A 19,987-nucleotide genomic window follows, 5' to 3' on the forward strand; every position below is an offset into this window, starting at 1 on the left:
GTTCCACACAAAGGATGGTTCTTCATTAGATAGGCTCATACAGTTGTTATGGACCAGAAAAGGAAAGTACACATTTTTACAGCCTGCTATATACAGCCATACCTTGGAAGTTGAACAGAGTCTGTTTGACTTCCAAAACGTTCAGAAACCAAAGCACGGCTTCTGATTGGCTGCAGGAAGTTCCTGCAGTCAATTGGAAGCTGCAGAAGCCACGCCGGACATTCGGGTTCCAAAACAATGTTCACAAACTGGAACAATCACTTCCGGGTTTGTGGTGTTCAGGAGCCAAAATATCTGAGTTCCAAGGCATTCGGGATCCAAGGTACGACTGTATTGTGTTGCTAGCATATTGTGTTCTATTTAATGGATAACTTTATCCTTACTCAAAAAACTAATACTGTATATTGAGGGGGCACCTACACATAGCAATTTGTGTCAGAGGAGCTTTGCACGAATGTCAGAATCCTTTACATTTACATGAACTCACTTTGCATGTCCCAAAAAAGAAGGTGGGTGATTTTCATTTACTTTGTATCACAAGCCTAAAGAAGTTGAAAAACCAAGTACCAAACAAATAGCAGTGTTTGCTGTTGGATGGATGGTTGGACAAGAATTGAATTATTTATTGTTTCCTGAAATTATTATCAAATCCACACCCTTTCCTCTCAGTTAGGACAAGTTACACCCTTTCCTTTCCTTGGGAACACTTTTTTCTGCAGCCAAGACTAGTTTCCTTCCTGTGATATACACACACAAACCAGACAGGGTTAGTTTCTAGTTTTTACTTGCACTGAAAACCCCAAGTTTTCCATGAAATCTGTCTCACAGGCAAAGGCTTTTTAATTATTCCCTGCTCTCGGTGAAAAAACTAACATTTAGCAAGACCATAGAACTGTTACCACATTCAAAGTGGCCCTAACTATATGAAATAACCTGTGAAAGATACTATATTATGCCTTATGCATAGAGAGAATCTGACACACATCAAGCCAAGTAATATATTGTCTAACTCTGGCTGAGTAGATGAAAAGAGCCCCAGGCCTCTGTTCAAATAATTACAAAAGCTTTAGTCTCCTAGAATGTGGCCCTGATTTGCATATTTACATAAATATGACCTCATTCCAAATCAATCTTTGGACTTCTTCATGATTACAGCCTTACTCAAAATTGGCAGAACGCCAGTGTTGTGATCCTTGGGCACAGGCAATCTATTTTTCATTTTCTCTCAGTAAACACACACGACTTCTTGATAACTTAAAGATACTAAAACTTTTGCCTAATAATCAGGCCCCCTAAGAGGTCCAGGAAGGCCTGGGTCAAATCTAGCTTTTGAAACTCCCTAGCCATAATAAAAATTGAAATGACAAGACCTAAAAACAACATAAGGCACCAAAAATAGATTGAGAAATAATCTGAATATACATTTTCTTATTTAACAAATGCTTTTGCAGCAAACATTTGGGTCATATGTGCATAAAAAAGAAGTTGCAAAACTTATCAAGTGCTGAAAAAATAAATTTGAAGACCCCTTTTATCCTGAGACCCTGGGACAAAATGGCTCTCCTACCCCACCCCCACTGGCCCTGCTAATAATCTTTTGAATGAATACTCTCATCCATGTTTTCCATTACTTTTAAGCTGCTAATCAGGACAAGGCTGGTCTTAGCAACTCTTGTCTAAATCCCACTTTGCATATCTATACTGCTTTGCACCTAAAGATCTCACTGTGACTTGCAAACAATGAATCACAGGAAACCACTGATTTTTAACCAGAGAAATCTGCCTGTGAGGTTTGTAAGCAACAGTCTCTAGGAATGAAAGAATGAAACCATGGTGAATTAAATTAGAATATAAGTGAAAGAGGCAAGACATATTGAGCACTACAACCTCAAACAACTCAATTAGCAAACACAGGAGCGGTATTTAAAATTTGCCATTCTGGCCATGTAACTTTAGGAGACAACCCCCCCCCCAAAAAAAAAAATCCAGTAAGATGACCAGATTTCTGTTACCAAACATTTCAAAATAAAAAGCAATACCTTTATTAGAACCAGTTAAAATATCACAAAGTTCTGAGCAAGCTTTCTAATTCTCCATAAAGCTTTTCCAAACTATCCTGGTCCATGAACCCAATTTTTCAGGAAAAAACATGCTCATTTCAAAATGGCACTGCTAGGCTAGGCTGATGAGATTATTTCTAAAAGGAAAAAAAGGGGGCTGATCACCTATGTACCCAAAACGGCCTCTACCAGATTTGTCCCGTGATGTGTGAAGTAACTTTAGTCACAGCAAAAATACAATGGTTTGAGCTTAGTTTTATCATGATTTTCATACTCGTAATAATTGTTTTTATTGCTGCTAATGTTATGGCTTTTGTAACAATTCTAAAGCACTTCAGATACAGTGGTACCTCGGGTTAATGACTAAATCGTTCTGGAGGTCCTTTCTTAACCTGAAACTGTTCTTAACCTGAAGCACCACTTTAGCTAATGGGGCCTCCTGCTGCTGCCACGCCGCTGGAGCACGATTTCTGTTCTCATCCTGAAGCAAAGTTCTTAACCCAAGGTACTATTTCTGGGTTAGCGGAGTCTGTAACCTGAAGCGTCTATAACCCAAGGTACCAGTGTACTATTCTACAGGCAAAGAATGCAACACCTTTTTAAAATTAAACAAACGGGGTTTTTTTGCACTTGGTAGTAGAAATAAGTGCAGTAAATGATGGCAAAATGGAAGTTGACCGTGGGCTAAAAAGGTCAAAATGGGCTGCATAAATTGACTACTTGTGATGTAATAATATGTGGGTTTAGTAACTGTTACAAGCAGTGGGCATTTCAGGGAAAGACTATACAGTGGTACCTCAGGTTACATACACTTCAGGTTACAGACTCTGCTAACTCAGAAATAGTACCTCGGGTTAAGAACTTTGCTTCAGGATGAGAACAGAATTCGTGCTCCAGCGGCGCAGCAGCAGCAGGAGGCCCCATTAGCTAAAGTGGTGCTTCAGGTTAAAAACAGTTTCAGGTTAAGTACGGACCTCCGGAACGAATTAAGTACTTAACCCGAGGTACCACTGTACAGTAATGCAAACACCTGCAACCAGCTCAACTGAAGGGAAGCAGTAGCAGCTGAAACTCCTCACTGTGCTGCTCTCTAAGTCTAACATTCATTGTAGCTGCATACCTCGGAGCTTTCTCACATAATGAACAAAGATCATTTTCGGAGATAACCTCCAGAATCTATGCAAAAAGTACAACACAAAAAGCCTGGAGATTTCTTTAAAACGTCTCTGTTATTTTCTAACTCATTTTCCTGTCAGCCATGACCAAATATTCAACCCTATTTAAGTGGCATATTTATGACACTTCATTCTTCACAAAAATTATCATCTCATAATTGTCATGTACAATTGTGTGTCAAGGGGTGATTTATTTTTAGATATACTCAAATGTATGGCTTGGACCCAAACCAGCTGGGGTTTTTTTCCACCATTGCTAATAAAACATAGAGGTGTGGTTGCCAGTTTGTTTCTTGGCCCAATTAAAAATGCTCAGCCTATTGCTTAAAAGGCCTAATTGACAGGCCCCAAATATGATTAAGAGACCACCTTTCCCCCTACAGAACCTCTCAGGATCAGCAGGAGGAGTTCTCTTGGTAGTTTCACTGAACTCAGAAGTTCAGGGTGGTGATGGCCCAAGAGACTTCTCCTCTCTTCCCACTTCAGTAGGGTAGTAGTTGTTTTGTTTGTTACCATGTTGTGTATTTTTGTGTTTTTATATTGTCAATTGCCCTGTGATCCTCGGATGAAGGGCTGTATAGAAATTTAATAAATATTAAAATAATAATAATGGCCACAGCACTCATACATAACTTCATAAACTATTATTTATAGAGCCAAATGATAGTCTGAATGTGGCCTTTGAATAAGCAACCAACACTGTCCACAATAGTGATCTGGATTTTAAGATGGTCCTCTTCCAGTTACCATAACAACATTCAGAAGCAGAACTTTCCACACCCAAAAGGTGTTTTTTTTAAAGGTGACACAAAATTTGATAGTTTCATCAGTAACACAGAGTTCCACACACAGTATCTCTGTAATCATTATATGAACCCTGTTAGATAGGCCAATATTATTAGCCAAGATATAGTGGTTTCCATAAAGCCATCCTTCTAAAGAGTTTGCAACAGCTGTGGAACTTGAACCAAACATATTTTTCACATCTTGAAGTTTTTGTATAACTTTCTGATAAATAAACCTGGCGCTTTTACACACTGTGGATGTAACTCACAGGGGTCAGCAACCTTTTTCAATCATGGGCCGGTTCACTGTCCCTCAGACCATGTGGTGGGCCGGACTATTTCTGGGGGGCGGGGGGGGAGGGGGAGAATGAATGAATTCCTATGCCCCACAAATAACCCAGAGATGCATTTTAAAGAAAAGGACGCATTCTACTCATGTAAAAACTGTTGGTTTCTATTTCCCTCACTGAGCAGCAACTGCAGTCACAAGACATTGTTTTGCATTCCACAGTCCAAGTTACTGTTGGATTCCCACAGGAATGGGAGACTGGATGTGACGTTCACTGGTTTCCTGTTTTTCAGTGTTCTCTTGGTTTCTTTGTTAGAGAGACAGTTGCTTCTCTGCTCTCATAGGCAAGATGCATGTTTGTATTCTCTCAGCATAGAGTGGAAATAAAGTTAAGAATGTGGCACATACTGCTTATCCTTCTGCTGTGTGGACTACTCTGCTTGGGCTCAAGATAAGACGAGCCTGTATCAGCTTCAGATGGGCCGAAGCTGGTCAAAATCTCACAAAAACATGCTGATTCCCGGACCATTCCCGGGCCAGATTGAGAAGGTGATTGGGCCACATCCGGCCCCTGGGCCTTAGGTTGCCTACCCCTGTGCTCAGGTAAAAAGGAATGCATTTCTAAAATTACATATTTCATCAAGTAGCTTCTTGATTAGTAAGTTGTAGCTTTACCAAGAGCTTTGTAATGAGATAACTCCTCATAGGTGAGTTTGTTTTTCTTTATACAACAGTCACACAACTCTACAAGTTCACTCACTTCTTTTTGAAACAACAGCATAACTGGGAGTAGCTGTGCCTGTAAAAAAGAGACAGAAGGCGATACAAAACAATGCTCTGGCTGGCATACCAGTGCACTGACCCCATGAAACCAGACTATACAGAAATTAAGCTGCAGCACATCTGAACTAGCACATCAACATTCTCCAGATCTTTTAGAAAGATTAGAGTGTGCAAATATTTACACCAACCCCGCTCCTATCCTCCCCACAGAAGTCAAACAGTCGAGAGCAGTTTTAATAGCTGACTAGCTCCAGGGTAATCTGCTTACCTGTGTCATATCAATATACAATGCCTCACACAAAGTTTTCCTCAGCTTCTCCTAACACATCTACCACACAACATATATACTCAACTTTCTCTTACTTGTAAGCAACCGGACATAATAAAACATAATTATTGTTAGGATATAGACTTGCCCTTCCCTAGGGTTTAACATAGGAAACCATTTACTTCAATTAGAATTTTATTTGATCCCATAAGTTCACACATGTATAAAATTATCTCATCTCTCAGCAGTTTCCCACCCCCAGCCATCATGGTTGAACAGTTTGCTACATCAATTCAGTATATTTTCCATAAGTCCAATATTGTAACAAGGGCATTATTTCATTTATTTAGAAGAAGAAGAAGAAGAGTTTGGATTTGCTATCCCGCCTTTCACTCCCTTTAAGGAGTCTCAAAGCGGCTAACATTCTCCTTTCCCTTCCTCCCCCACAACAAACACTCTGTGAGGTGAGTGGGGCTGAGAGACTTCAGAGAAGTGTGACTAGTCCAAGGTCACCCAGCAGCTGCATGTGGAGGAGCGGAGACGCGAACCCGGTTCCCCAGATTACAAGACTACCGCTCTTAACCACTACACCACACTGGCTCTCGCCATTTAGAAGTTTATCCACTCAAAAAATAAGACATATCTGTTTTTCAAACTTCTATTCCCTCCCCCCCAAAAAACTTTACTTATTGTTCTCTTTCATGTCTATTTATTATGTATTACAATTACGATTACGATATCTTGGTTGTCATTGTCCCATGCAGAACAATGAAATTGAAAAACTACATAAAAACTACACAAAACTACATAAAACTACATAAAAACTGCATAAAACTACATAAAACTACTACAAAACTACATAAAACATTCAAAACCCCCTAAAAACTCTAAAACCCCATTTTAAAATACACGATACTATAGAGACCCCTTATGCTGCATTTAGAACCAGAATTGCATTTGCATAGAAACTGTTGTTATGGATAATTAATAAACCACTACTATGACAAAAAATCAAAACAAGTTTTCTTGCTTCTGCCAATGGTGATCAATGACATAGGACTTGGATACGGTAACTCGGTACAATTAGGGGCACATTCAGTCAGCCAGGCAGTCAGCCAGGATGACCTCGAAGAAAATGGGTCCACCCTTATCAAACAAATTTTAAAGTCTGTCAGTGAAGCTCCCAACACAAAAGAGCAATTCACCTTCATTAATATGTATATGGGTCAACAAAAACATAATTATCAAGCCTGCAATTTAGGGCTGCTGGTTAAAGTGCAAGCGATTTCCACACACAACCACCACCATGCAAAACAATCTTCTAGATCCCACAGAAACTATCCACAGCAACAGGAAATCTGTTCAGTGTGACAGTTATGAAAAAGATGTTGATGCATGTTGTTGTGGACTTCCCAGCAATAAAGACAGCACAGGTGAGTAGTGTTAAGACTGTTCTGCCAGGGGAAATCAATGAAGTTTGCAAGACACATCTTAAGATTGCTGAGGCTGTTCCACCATCCAAGTTTTTCTCCCTTTATTCTTCGGAAAAGGACCAGCCAGCAAATGAGTCATCACACACTGGGCGTGTGGTCTAGGGAGGAGCCTTGGAAAGCAGGATGCAGCCTGCAGGGATGTTATTACCTATTCTTACCTTTAGCCATTTTGTAGAGAGAGTAAGAAATAAATAAGAGTATGTAGGTGCAGTAAAGAAATGTCAGGCATTTATCACCAGCTAACGCCCTAGGTAAGTTCAGCATTCATTCAAGCAATGACTGTTACTGAATTTTGCTAGTGCTCTTCAAGTGTTAACGATTTATAGGCTGCCAAATCATAGTCGCTAAGAGTGAGAGCCATGTTCAAAACCTCACCTCAGCCATGTACGCATTACAAGTCACTATTCACTTAGCATGCAGAATGGGGATAATAATAATTCTGACCTAGTTTGCAGGGTCGTTGCAGAAACATTACTTAGTCATGAATAATGGTGCCTTTTAATATTATTATGCATTCATAAAACACATTTAATGAATCTTTCATTAATTCGTATTATTAGTAGCAATAGTAAACAATTCTTCAGGAGTACTAAACTGCAATAAAATGGACCCTTCTTAGAATGCAAACAAACAAACATGGGAGAGCAGAGGAAAGTCGATTTTACCTTTGCCCAAGAGAAAGCAATATGTGAAAACATATTTAATGGTCTGGCTAAGTAATGTTGCTTTAAGCTACTTTGTTCCTCCTCTTTTCTCCCCCACCTGCAACACCCATTAGTGACTGTGAAGATCCTGACAAATATTTCAGAACAGAGGTATGTCACAATGATTTCACAGCAAGGCACAAAAATGTCCCTTCTGTAAGTAGCTCACAGCTAACAATGCATTAACTTGTCCAGACATTGTTGGCTAATAAGAAAAAGATAGCTTCAAGTGACGAGATCAAAGGGAATATGCCTTGCTTAATGAAATTAGATTTGCCCCTACCAGAGAGGCAGCTGTTGATCCTGGGTTTAGAGAGTCTTAGACTCACTGTCTGGGCTTGCAGATATTGTCAAGTATCTACATGGATACTTCCCACAGCATCTGTGGCCAAAGAGACATTAGGATTTGTGAACATTTTCACCTTTAGCTCCTTGTTCATCTGGCGTTGAGGCAGGTTTTGTCAAAAGCTGGGGGGGGGGGGGGGAATCCTCAGCCTATCTCTGTGGTCTTTTTTACTGCTCAGAAATAGAATACAAAGAAATTGACAGAAATGTAAGTGCATCTACTCCCACAAATGACAAAAAGGACCTACAGATAGTAGTGGTCTCAGAAAATGCTACAGCATTTGACAAACTTTGCCTTTATTAAATATTATGCTGAGCTCCATACTAAAAACATTTGCTTTATATTCACAAAATTATGGGTTTGTGGTTGCTCTTGAAAATCGCTTTCGTGTGGCTGGGGCTCCTCCATACACCAGCTGCAAAGTTTGAGTCTGCTTTTCCATGTGGATCAGCCAAATTGCACTGTGAGTAAGGGAGTGAGCCTCACACATCTGACAGGCTGGCAATGCTGGCATGGGTACTTGCTGTGCATTCCAGCTCAACCATGTGCAGAAGTGACTGTCAGCAGCAGCCATGTTGTAAAGGTATACTTCTGAACTGGACCTTAAAGTGCAGTTGTGCTTATCACTGGCCTGTTGCTGTATCACTGGCCTAATGCTACAAGGCTCACACTTGAGCAGAGGTAGTTCAAAGTAACCTTGGCAGTACATTTACAAGGGATAGCAACCACAGCCTCCTCTGTTCTATAGGCATGTAATATCCTCTTTCTCATGATGGCAGCTGCCATTGGACAGTACAACCTCTGACTGCTTTAAGGCCCAGAGAGAGAGAGAGAGAGAGAGAGAGAGAGAGAGAGAGAGAGAGAGAGAGAGACCCCAATGGCTAACACAGGATTTCTGCCTTAGTTTGCAAGAAGAGATACAAAATACATGGAGTACATCAGCATCAGCAATGTTTCCTCAACTGGGAAAAAACACTGTGGCATAATGAATTTCCTGTGAAACAGTTGATATGAACCACAATGTTGCGTTTTGATCATCCCACAATTTAAATGGAAACATTTTGTAAATAAATAAGTAAATTGTACCCCATCCACCTGACTGGGTTACCCCAGACCAGGGGTCTGCAACCTTTAAGACAAAAAGAGCCACTTGGACCCGTTTCCGGAAAAAAAACAAACTGGAAGCCGCAAAACCATTGCAACATTTAAAACAAATATAGACCTGCATGCACGCCGCTGCCCTCCGATCTGACAGCGGGCGGGAAGGTGACGTCGGGACGATGCGTGACTAACGCACGCACCGCCCCCATGCAACGTCACAGCCAGTACAGCGTCTGCCACAGTGGGGAGTGTCGGGGCGCACAATGCGCCTCCTCCCCTCGCTAGTATCCGCCCCGGAGCCGCGGCAAAGGTGTAAAAGAGCCACATGCAGCTCCAGAGCCGCGGGTTGCAGACCCCTGCCCCAGACACTCTGCGGGGCTTCCAACATACAAAAAAAATCCTAAAACATTACACATTAAACGGCTTCCCTATATAGGACTGCCTTCAGATGTCTTCTAAAGGTTATATAACTACTCAGCTCCTTGACATCTGATGGGAGGGCATTCCACAGGGTGGGTGCCACTGCCGAAAAGGCCCTTTGCCTGGTTTCATCTTTTATCATATTTGCATTTTTTAACTCCTTTAAAGGCTGTTCTTGGAATGCCACTTGACCATTGAAGGACAAGGTATAAACTTCAAAAGTAAACAAACAACTGCCAAGTTTTATTTTCTGTTTGCAGCCATTGGGTGCAAGGCTACTTTGAATATTGCCAAGTGAACTGTGCAGTAACAGCAAGGAGGAGAGCTGCAGCAAGATGTTCATTGCAATATTTACTGCATTGTGACAACTTCAATATAGACAGTTCTGAAAAGCTAGCACCACTCAAAGAAGAAAGATGCAAGAAACAATTGAAATGTCAGGAAGGAAGTCCAAGTATTGGAAGAAGCAATGGACATCTGCAAGCCATCTTCTACTGTTCCAATGCCTGGATTTGACAACATCACCCAAGAATATTGCAGACACCATTATGTGCATTTTACAGTGAACTATTCATAGGTAGCTTACTGTATTTGCAAGTATTTATAGCAAAGCAAGAAGAAAGGAATACACAAGCAGCCACCGATGTTTCCCTCTTATTGTTGTGTTTTGTGGGAGATGGAGAGAAAGTGAAACTAACACATGTGACACCCAAAGAGCTACAAAAGTCCTGTTAGTTGTTAGGGCCACAAATGATACCAATATGCTAATAATAATAATAATACAAAGAGTAAGGATTTATAAGTGCCTTCAAAAGAATGCTAAGTGTTGTAACTAATACACAGTTATAGTGGAATGAAGGAACAATGCTATAAGTATAGAATTAGTTAGAATTAGAGAACAGTGACAAAGTGCAAGCTAGTGATGTAGTTCAAGATTAGGGACACAATCCACAACTGAGCTATGCAGGAGGGGGTGGGGTTTGCATTGACAACCTCTACACTGCTCAGCTCTCACCAACTCCTGGCATATGCAGGGCTGAGATACCTGAAATTTGGGCAACCCAGGTGGTTGTCTAGTTTGCCTCGAGGGCCCTTAGTGTTATCTCTAATTAAGGTAAAGGTAAAGGTACCCCTGCCCGTACGGGCCAGTCGTGTCCGACTCTAGGGTTGTGCACCCATCTCACTTAAGAGGCCGGGGGCCAGCGCTGTCCGGAGACACTTCCGGGTCACGTGGCCTGTGTGATGAAGCTGCTCTGGCGAGCCGGCACCAGCGCAGCACACGGAAACACCATTTACCTTCCCACTATAAAGCGGTACCTATTTATCTACTTGCACTTAGGGGTGCTTTTGAACTGCTAGGCGCGCAGGAGCTGGGACCAAAAGACGGGAGCTCACCCCGCCGTGGGGATTCGAACTGCCGACCATGCGATCGGCAAGCCCTAGGCACTGAGGTTTCACCCACAGCGCCACCCGCGTCCCAGTATCTCTAATTAGGGCAGAGTTGTTATACATAATTACCAAAAGCAAACAGATAACATACCTTTTATTCAGCATACTTCTCAAGAAGCTGTCTACTACTATATTAGTGCATATAAAAAAAAAAGAATGCAGAAAGCAGAGACTGAAGGATGCTCATATTCTAGAGGAGGCAAGTGCTGTCTAACATGTCCTCAGTCTACAGTTATGTGTCAATGAGAAGATGAGTTGTTACAAGAAATCACAGGCTTTTAAAAGCAAAAAAACCAAACAGAATTAACTGAAAGGTTAATTACAGAAGAAAGGTAAAACCCTGTAATTAAGCTCATAGAAAAAAACGTTTAAGATGAAGTAGGAAGTAAGGTTTTCCCCCCAAGGCTTTTGCCAACACATGTCTTACACCATTAACTAGAATTTGACAAAAGGCAAAACAAGCTTAACAGCAACCAAAATGACCATTTATCCTAAAAGGGCAGAATTAAAAGTAATGCATCATTTGCTATAATTATTTCAAGATAAACATCTCCAGAAAATAACAAAGATGCACAGTGATGGGGTATGCACACTGGGATATACCTTGCTGCTTTAAACGACTGAACCATTGGCCATTCAAGACCAGCACTGTATTGGAGATACGTAACCAACACATGTGCTCTAACCAGGATCTACAGTCCCTCCTCCACCACAGGTGGTGAAGGAACAGCACTATAAATGCAGAGAAAACATGGGTGGCCAACCTGCAGCACAAATATAGCATGGATCATGGAGGTTTGAGACATACTTTTATAGAAGCACATGGACCCATAGGCCTGGATAGAGCATGACAGCAATGACTATGGCATAGGGGCTCTTTCCTGCCTCCCCTGAACAATGTGCTTTTGCCTCCTCTCGAATGCAGCAGATTAGTGGCAAACCTACTCCAAGGCAAAGGTAAAGGGACCCCTGACCATTAGGTCCAGTCGTGACCGACTCTGGGGTTGCAGCGCTCATCTCGCTTTATTGGCTGAGAGAGCCGGCGTACAGTTTCCGGGTCATGTGGCCAGCATGACTAAGCCGCTTCTGGCAAACCAGAGCAGCACACGGAAACGCCGTTTACCTTCCCACCAGAGCAGTACCTATTTATCTACTTGCACTTTGACGTGCTTTCGAACTGCTAGGTGGGCAGGAGCAGGGACCGAGCAACGGGAGCTCACCCCATTGGGGCGATTCGAACCGCCGACCTTCTGATCGGCAAGTCCTAGGTTCTGTGGTTTAACCCACAGCGCCACCCACGTCCCTACTCCCAGGTACTAGTAATTTAGTGTGGCACTACCATATATTCTGGACTTGACTTGTGGCACGCTTCACCCAAAAAACTAACCATCACTGAAATGAGCAAGTTTAACATGTGCATTTATCTGTGCAGTTGTTAGGGGTAAGCTGCAGACAGTTGCCAGAAAAGAGAGCTCAAACCAGGAGTTAGGGCAGGGGGCTAGAGCTGAGAGCAGGCTTTCTTCCGACTTGTCATTCACCATGGTGAGTTTCTGCAGCAAGATGAACAGTCCTCCTTCCAAGCTTTAAAGCAGGCATCCCCAAACTCGGCCCTCCAGATGTTTTGGGACTACAACTCCCGTCTTCCCTAGCTAACAGGACCAGTGGTCAGGGATGACGGGAAATTTAATGTCCCAAAACATCTGGAGGGCCAAGTTTGGGGATGCCTGCTTTAAAGCTTGCAGAGGTGGGTGGGAATCGTCCTGGAGGTTTTGTGGTGATCCTCACCTCACCCCAACCCAACTCCCAAGACTGAGAAGACAAGTACAAGCACTATGGCTGCTGGGTTTCTGGAGGTTGACTGAAATGCCTCAGCTGCCCAGAACCAAACAAGCTCTGGAACAGGAAATACTACAAAGAGCAACGCCCCTCCCCCCCCCAAAAAACCACAATGAAAAATTAGTTAGCAGCAGCCGTTTTTGAGAAGTAGCACAGAGTCACCACTTATCCTTGAAGTTAAGTAAATGGATAAACAGCACATTTTTAGAATGTCTGCTAGCTAACTTTGAAAAGAACAGCCTCACCACAGAAAATAGTACATAGTACTTTATAAGTGCTGTAAACTCACACATCAAGCACAGCAAGTGTGGGGCTATATACAGGAAGAGAGTAAATTTTTCATAACAAATTTTCTTTCTTGTTAATCATTTGCCAAGTACAAGGTTACACACAATGCAAGATTTGTGCATTTAATATTTGTTTTGTGAGAAGGAGCAAATGAATTGGTTTGCTGATTAACTGTGCTATGCAATTTTTTTTTTGGTTTGGTTTTATTATGTTGGGTTGAATGCTGCTCTTATGGCTGTTTTATGGTTGTGGAGCCCTACTACTATTTTCAATGAGGAGTTTTACTATAGTTTGTTTGTTTGTTTGTTTGGCTAATATATTTTGTATTTTTATTTGCTGGAAGCTACCTTGGGACTGCTTGGTCCAAAGAAAATACCTCAAATAAATAAAACATGTCAAATACCCATATCGCCTTGTTTACCCATTTATTGAAGGTATACAGTACTTATTGCTTAAAGGCCTGATGATGATAAGCCTGGTTCCAATCCAAATAATAAACTAATATTTAATGCTTTGAGATAAAAGTTCGTGCAGGTTACCCTAACCACAGCAGAACATCAATACCTTTTTCATGTTTGTTTATTTTAAAATGTAGAGACTTTCTTTATTCCCCCGCAAAGCATCCAGGATTCAATATGTTAACTTAAAGTTATGAAACACACTAATTCAAAGAACAGAACAGTGGCAAACACCAAGTTCTGCAGAAATGACAAAATTGTGTAACAGCAAGTAGATACAGTGGTACCTCGGGTTATGTACTTAATTCGTTCCGGAGGCCCGTTCTTAACCTGAAACTGTTCTTAACTTGAAGCACCACTTTAGCTAATGGGGCCTCCCGCTGCTGCTGCGCCGCCGGAGCACGACTTCTGTTCTCATCCTGAAGCAAAGTTCTTAACCTGAAGCACTATTTCTGGGTTAGCGAAGTCTGTAACCTGAAGCGTATGTAACATGAAGCGTATGTAACCTGAGGTACCACTGTACAACAGTGGTGCATATTCGGTTCTCAAATATATTTCTCTTTTCTTCTCCTCACTTAAAGTTATTTCAGTGGAGACATTGAAACCAAGGTTTTGGAAAACATAAGCAATGTTCAGTAACAACAAGACCTAAGGCTGTCCAAATTGCTTTATTCAGTGTTCAAGATAAATTTACTGTAAGCAGCTACTGCATTGCTTTAGAGATCTCATCATCTGATACTGATACTTCTGGCTGGGTAGTATGACATTAAGGATGAGTCACCTAATATGAACTCTTTGTAAAAAGAGGCACCAATTAAACGGTGTGGTTGTTTTTCTGCTGAAAAAGGGTAAATTGCATCCAAAAACTTGTGATGCATAAAATATCCACTCCAAACTACATAGTTACTACACAGTTATTATCTGTGTTACCCAATAGCAGGATAATACATGCAACCCTATAAGACAAAGAAAAAGTTTCGTTTGTTTTGGTAGCCTAATGATACTCTTAAAAAGCAATTAAAATAAGCTTTAATGTAGGAAACTGATGTGTGACTGAAGATATTCACAATAAAACTTTGGGAGCCCTCCAGAGGTCCCTTTTATTTTGCATTCATGATTGTTTGTGTTCACAAAGGTGTCAGGGCAGTTATACACAATCCCATTTTTAATACTGTTTGTGCCTGCAAACGTTTTGGGGCAGACAGCTTATTTTTACACTTCCTCAAATAATAGCACAAACAGGCAAATATGGACATCACAAGTCTTTTCCTGCCCAGCCATTGACTGTCCCAATTTAACTCGGGAGTTGGGGAGAAGAGAGCTATAGTTAGTATCTCACTAAAAAGATATAAAACTTTCTTGCAATTGGGCAGATGCCCTTGGGTGCTTCATTCCAGCCACACCGGAGTAATTATAAAAACACTTTTGTCTTTATATCCTATGCATGCTTAACTGGGAATGTCTAACTAAATGAGACTAACTTCTGAGTAAATATTTCTGGGATTAGGCTGCATGTCATCAGGCCTGGAGCCTGGCTTTGAGGCAGGATGCACCAGCTGTCTGGTCCTGGAAGGTAGATGATGAGTGCTATGTGTCAGATGAACTTATGGTCTGTGACAACATTGTGGGAGATAGAAGAACATGCAGTTTTTCTTTTTCTTGGGACTATTGTTTTGTTTTGCCCTGCCCACTTTGTCCCCTGCCCAGCACTGGAATCCAGCCTCCAGAAAATTGGGCTGAAACACATTCTAAAATATTTTTTTTTGAATGGTGTAAACCACACACAATATTTTTAAAGCACTCACCAAACTGGTATAGACACAGGAGGAAATAGTGTTGCTTGCCACTGGTATCTTGACAAAACGATCTAGCCAGTGTCTATGATGAGACATGCACACTTCACACTGTACTTATTATCTCAATGATAAGCTGGGGAGAAAATCACCACTTCCCCTGCAGCCAAATATTTCTGTGCTAATGCTGGGACACACCACATCTCAATAGAAGCTATACCTCAAAAAATTATGCCTGAAAACACTTTAACAAATGAGCATCAACTCTGCTGTAGATATGGACGATATGAAGGTAACTTCCAGAACTGTTCTAAAAGACAAAGAATTGTTACATATGAATAAACCTTACTCCTCTAGGGGAGGTATTACTACAGATGAGTACCTATTACTGTGAAACCAAAACAACTTTTCAGTGTGAAAGGAAGTTTTCATGGTAAAAAAGGGATATTTTGAACATGACAATACCTACTTTGTTGCCCATCAACAAATTAACAGCATTTCATGTGCTATGTCTGCTGTACGTTTCTACAGTTATCTACTAATGACCAGAAAATTACAACAAAGCACTACTCCTGGGAGCAAAAATTAGCAGGGACTTAATTTCAAGAAAAAGAAAAAGAGAGAGGGAGAGGGAGGTGCGGGGAAAGGAAGAATGTGCACACTCAGCTTCAACTCAAGAGAACAGCATATAGCCCCTCTACTGTTATGCATGGCAGCGTCTAAACAAAGGAACAATATTCCTGTTGAATTCCCCTTGCTAGGCTGTTGCTGGTATATTTTGTTTAATTATTGTACAAACTGGTGAAGTCACCTTCCAATTAAGGAAGCTGCCTTCTGAACTATACCAATCACTTATAAAATCTGTGGACCTGTTCCAGCCAAATGTCAAGCCCTTCCTGGCTGTATAATGCTGACATTTTTCAAACAAATCTCTTTGCTTAGCATTAATTCAGCAAGTGAAGATTCTAACAAGAGCTGCAACTGTTGGATAGGGCAAATTTGAAACCCACCTACTAAAGCAGTATTAGCATCATGCAATAAAGCAAACAGCAACAACTGGCTGCAGACGGACACAGAGAAAATCCATAGCTGACAAAGTTTGTCAATAAAGAAGAATAAAAGTTGGGGAAAGAAGTGCCTTCTTGTTGCTTGCTGTAGAATTAACTTGAAATTCTCCTGCCTAAGAGCTCCAGATAAGTATATCACATGTGATGGTTGAGAGGCGAAGTATCAACCACAGATTAGAGTAGTGATCATCTATAACTCTTTACTAGTTTCCTCTGATGGAGAACCTTTTTTTAAAATGCCATTCTCATTAAGTCTTGTCCTTTGAATGCTGACTTCTGTGCAAAATTCCATGCAAAGCTTCATCTCCAGCCAGCATTGAAGTATAGACACACCCTCCAATTTTCTAACACTTGAGCAACTTTGGTACTAAATAATTAGTCTTAATTTAGTAATAATTTACTAAATAAAATAGTCTTAAGAGACTATTTTGAGTATAGCATAAGAAGCAACTAGAAAAAGTACATCACAGAATCCCATTACCATTCATATTAAGAGAGGTTACACAGGTCTGAGAAGAGCAATAATGTCACATTCCGTGAGTTTCAAAAGCCCTGTCAGCCTTATTTGCCCTGCACTAAACTTTCGGTCACTGATGGGCTGTCAGCAGCAACTAATTGATCAGGTTCAGTTCATGGACACCTTAATATTCTCTAACTAGATTTACAATAAGAGCCCCAGTGTAGTAGGTCACAATGAAACAAATATACTATGTTTCTGCTATATATCCAAGTTAGCAAAGCTCTCTCTCTCTCTTTTACACATGGCTTACAAATATTAAAAGATACACCAATTCTAAGATTAAAAGCAAAGATAGTTCACAGCTGCAGAAAGATTTCGCCTTCGGGCACTGCACAATTACTCATATCTTTCACTCACAGAAACATGATTGACTCAACAATTACTGTGTAAACCATTCCTTACAGTGTTTAGAGTTCCAACACTTTAGCCTTCATATCCTTATTTGCAGTACATACAAATTCAAGGTATCAAGTACACCCTATTATAAATGTGGCACTTTGCATCTAATAATGGCAATACCTCAGTGGCAGAGCACGTGATAAATACACAGAAAGCTCCAGGTTCAATCCTGGGCTACTCCAGTTAAAAGGATCACACAGCAGGTGAAGGGAAGAACCGCTCTGAGACCTCCAAGAGCCACTGCCAGCAAGAGAAAATTCTGGGCTAGATGACACAGTACTGTATAAGGCAGAGGGGTGTGTGTAGAAAGCCATGGTGTGAACAAGCTCCATTTTGTACAAATGCTTGAGAATCCACAGGCACAGATGCCAGCATAGCAGGGGCAACCAGAAAACTTATATTTGTAAAGAGTAGGGAAAGCATATGCAGGTGCAGCAATGTTTGTTCTTTTTAAAAACTGCCAGTAGCACAGGGAGGTGGGGCATTTGATATAAATACAACACTGCATCTAATCTTGAATTGCAGTATCAGTGAAATGGGTTGGAAGGCTACAACCAAGACCCACAATTCTCATTGTTCCACCTCTATGAAGTCCCCAGATAGGTACACACTTTACTTACTGTGGAGCAGAAAATGACGAAGGTGAGCTCTGCTTGTTTCTAGTAAGGCAGTAAATGCAAATATGACAAGCAAATAAATAGCATCCACCATCTCTTTTAAATATCAAGACAGAATCTTGTGGTAAACATTTAAAAGGTGGAACATTTGACATTCATCTCACTGTGGAGCTTGCAGAAAAGTAGGTATAAAAACTTTTCAAAAGAAAAGAGTGAAATGCAAGGCAATCTGGGTTCACCCCAGTATAGTTTGCTGCCCAAGGCACTAAAACAATATGATGCATTCAAGGTGGTGAAAGAAACCCAAAGACAATAAACTAAAAACTGACAACTGACTGCCCTTTAGGATAACCCTTCCAATAAATCCAGATTAAAATTAGAAGAGCTGGGGAAATATCTAAAATATTACTTGAACTGTTGACCCCCACATCTCAAAAGGAAAGACTGTGACCAGCCCACCATAACTAAGTTAACGTAATGCTCTCTGTGATTATGGAAATACAAAATACAACATGTTGTTAACAATACAGGCATAAGGAACTTGGATCGATGTTGTAAGCAGTTAAAAACAGAATCCAGAAAGTTATTCCCATGTCAATTACTGTATAATTTAGTGCCACAAACCAGAATTTTAGCCTTTTGCTCCACTCACAGTTCAATCCTATGCAAGTCTACATTGAAATAAGTCTCAGTGAATTCAATGGGACTCTGCACCTTTAAATCATGTTGATTAGAATCTGCAGCTTATTTCAGTTCACCCACAGAAACAAAAGCAGGAATGTTTATGTGAACAAGACACCACAACACAAATTAAATAGTATTGCTTCTTTCTGCCAGTGCTGTGAAGAGGTACCATTTTCTGGCATGATCTATGAAAACATGATTCACAGAGCTCACACAAATGCACCTGCCATTGTAAACATGAATTACTGCAGGGAGTGACCATTACTGTCCCATAAATAAAATTCCCAAATGTCTAAGATACAGGACACAGAATCTGAGGCAAGTTCACACTAAAACAACAACAAATAAGTACTGAGAAACATCCCAGGTACAGGAGACTTTTGGACAGACACTACAAAATCCTGGTGGAAATCCAACAAAAGCAAAAACTTTTCCAAGGTCGGCCTACTATAAGAAGCCATTACATTTCATCTTCAAGTTCCTTGTATTTCCTCAAATACATAGCTACCTATGTCTGACATACCAAAGGATAAATGAATACTGTATAAGGCAGTGTAAAAATCAAACCTGGATACTTCAGCGGATCAGCTAATGAGCCACAGTTGAGTGGTAAAGCATCTGATTTTCATGCACAAAGCCCCAGATTCAGATTCAGACACAAGTTGTTGAGCTTTTCTTGGCAAAGCTGTTGAGCTTTTTTTAGTTGTTGAACTTTTGGCCAATGAAGTTTTGGAGCTTGGAGCTATTTTTAAGGGAATTTGCTTCAAAATAGTTAGTTAGCCACGGTTCCTAAGCTAAATTAAACAACGGATGGGAGAGTTTGCGATTATGTTGGGCATGTGCGCTTAGCTTATTTCGAGCACCATATGTGATGGGGAGGTTAAAAAATTGGAGAAAGGAGAGACAGTGACCAATTGATCTGGGGTAGAAGGGTAGTGGAGATATTTCTCTCACTTTTCCTACAACGCTCACTAGTTAATCTACATGAACTGCCTATCAAAAAGACAGAAAAAACAAGAGACAGTACTGACAGGTAAGATGCTAAGGAAATGGAACTTTTCTTAGCAGTTTACCTCTCAAACCTGTATTCAATTGCTGACATACCAGAGGGGGTGAAAAGGAGGCAATATTCCCCCCCCCCCAAAGATAATAGGCCGCTTCTGGATGGGCGCAATCAAAAGTCCCACCGCTTTTCAGGAATCAAGCACCGCTTTTCTTCTTCAAATCACACGATGGTTGTGTCGTGCATGACTGTATTTTTTGCTCTATAAGACGCACCAGACCACAAGACGCACTTAGTTTTTGGAGGAGGAAAACAAGAAAAAAAATATTCTGAATCTCAGAAGCCAGAACAGCAAGAGGGATTGCTGCGCAGTGAAAGCAGCAATCCCTCTTGTTATTCTGGCTTCTGGGATAGCTGCGCAGCCTGCATTCGCTCCATAAGATGCACAC

General features: G+C 41.0%; 2 protein-coding genes across 6 annotated transcripts in view; both read right to left on the reverse strand.

Moving 5' to 3' along the window:
* STOX2 (storkhead box 2) overlaps window positions 1–19,987 on the reverse strand; it is a 128,125-nt gene that overhangs the window by 107,152 nt on the left and 986 nt on the right. The window lies entirely within an intron of this gene.
* TRAPPC11 (trafficking protein particle complex subunit 11) overlaps window positions 1–19,987 on the reverse strand; it is a 78,428-nt gene that overhangs the window by 15,154 nt on the left and 43,287 nt on the right. The window lies entirely within an intron of this gene.

The sequence above is a fragment of the Podarcis erhardii genome (assembly GCF_964252035.2).
Source record: "Podarcis erhardii genome assembly, chromosome: 9".
NCBI classification, from domain to species: domain Eukaryota; kingdom Metazoa; phylum Chordata; class Lepidosauria; order Squamata; family Lacertidae; genus Podarcis; species Podarcis erhardii.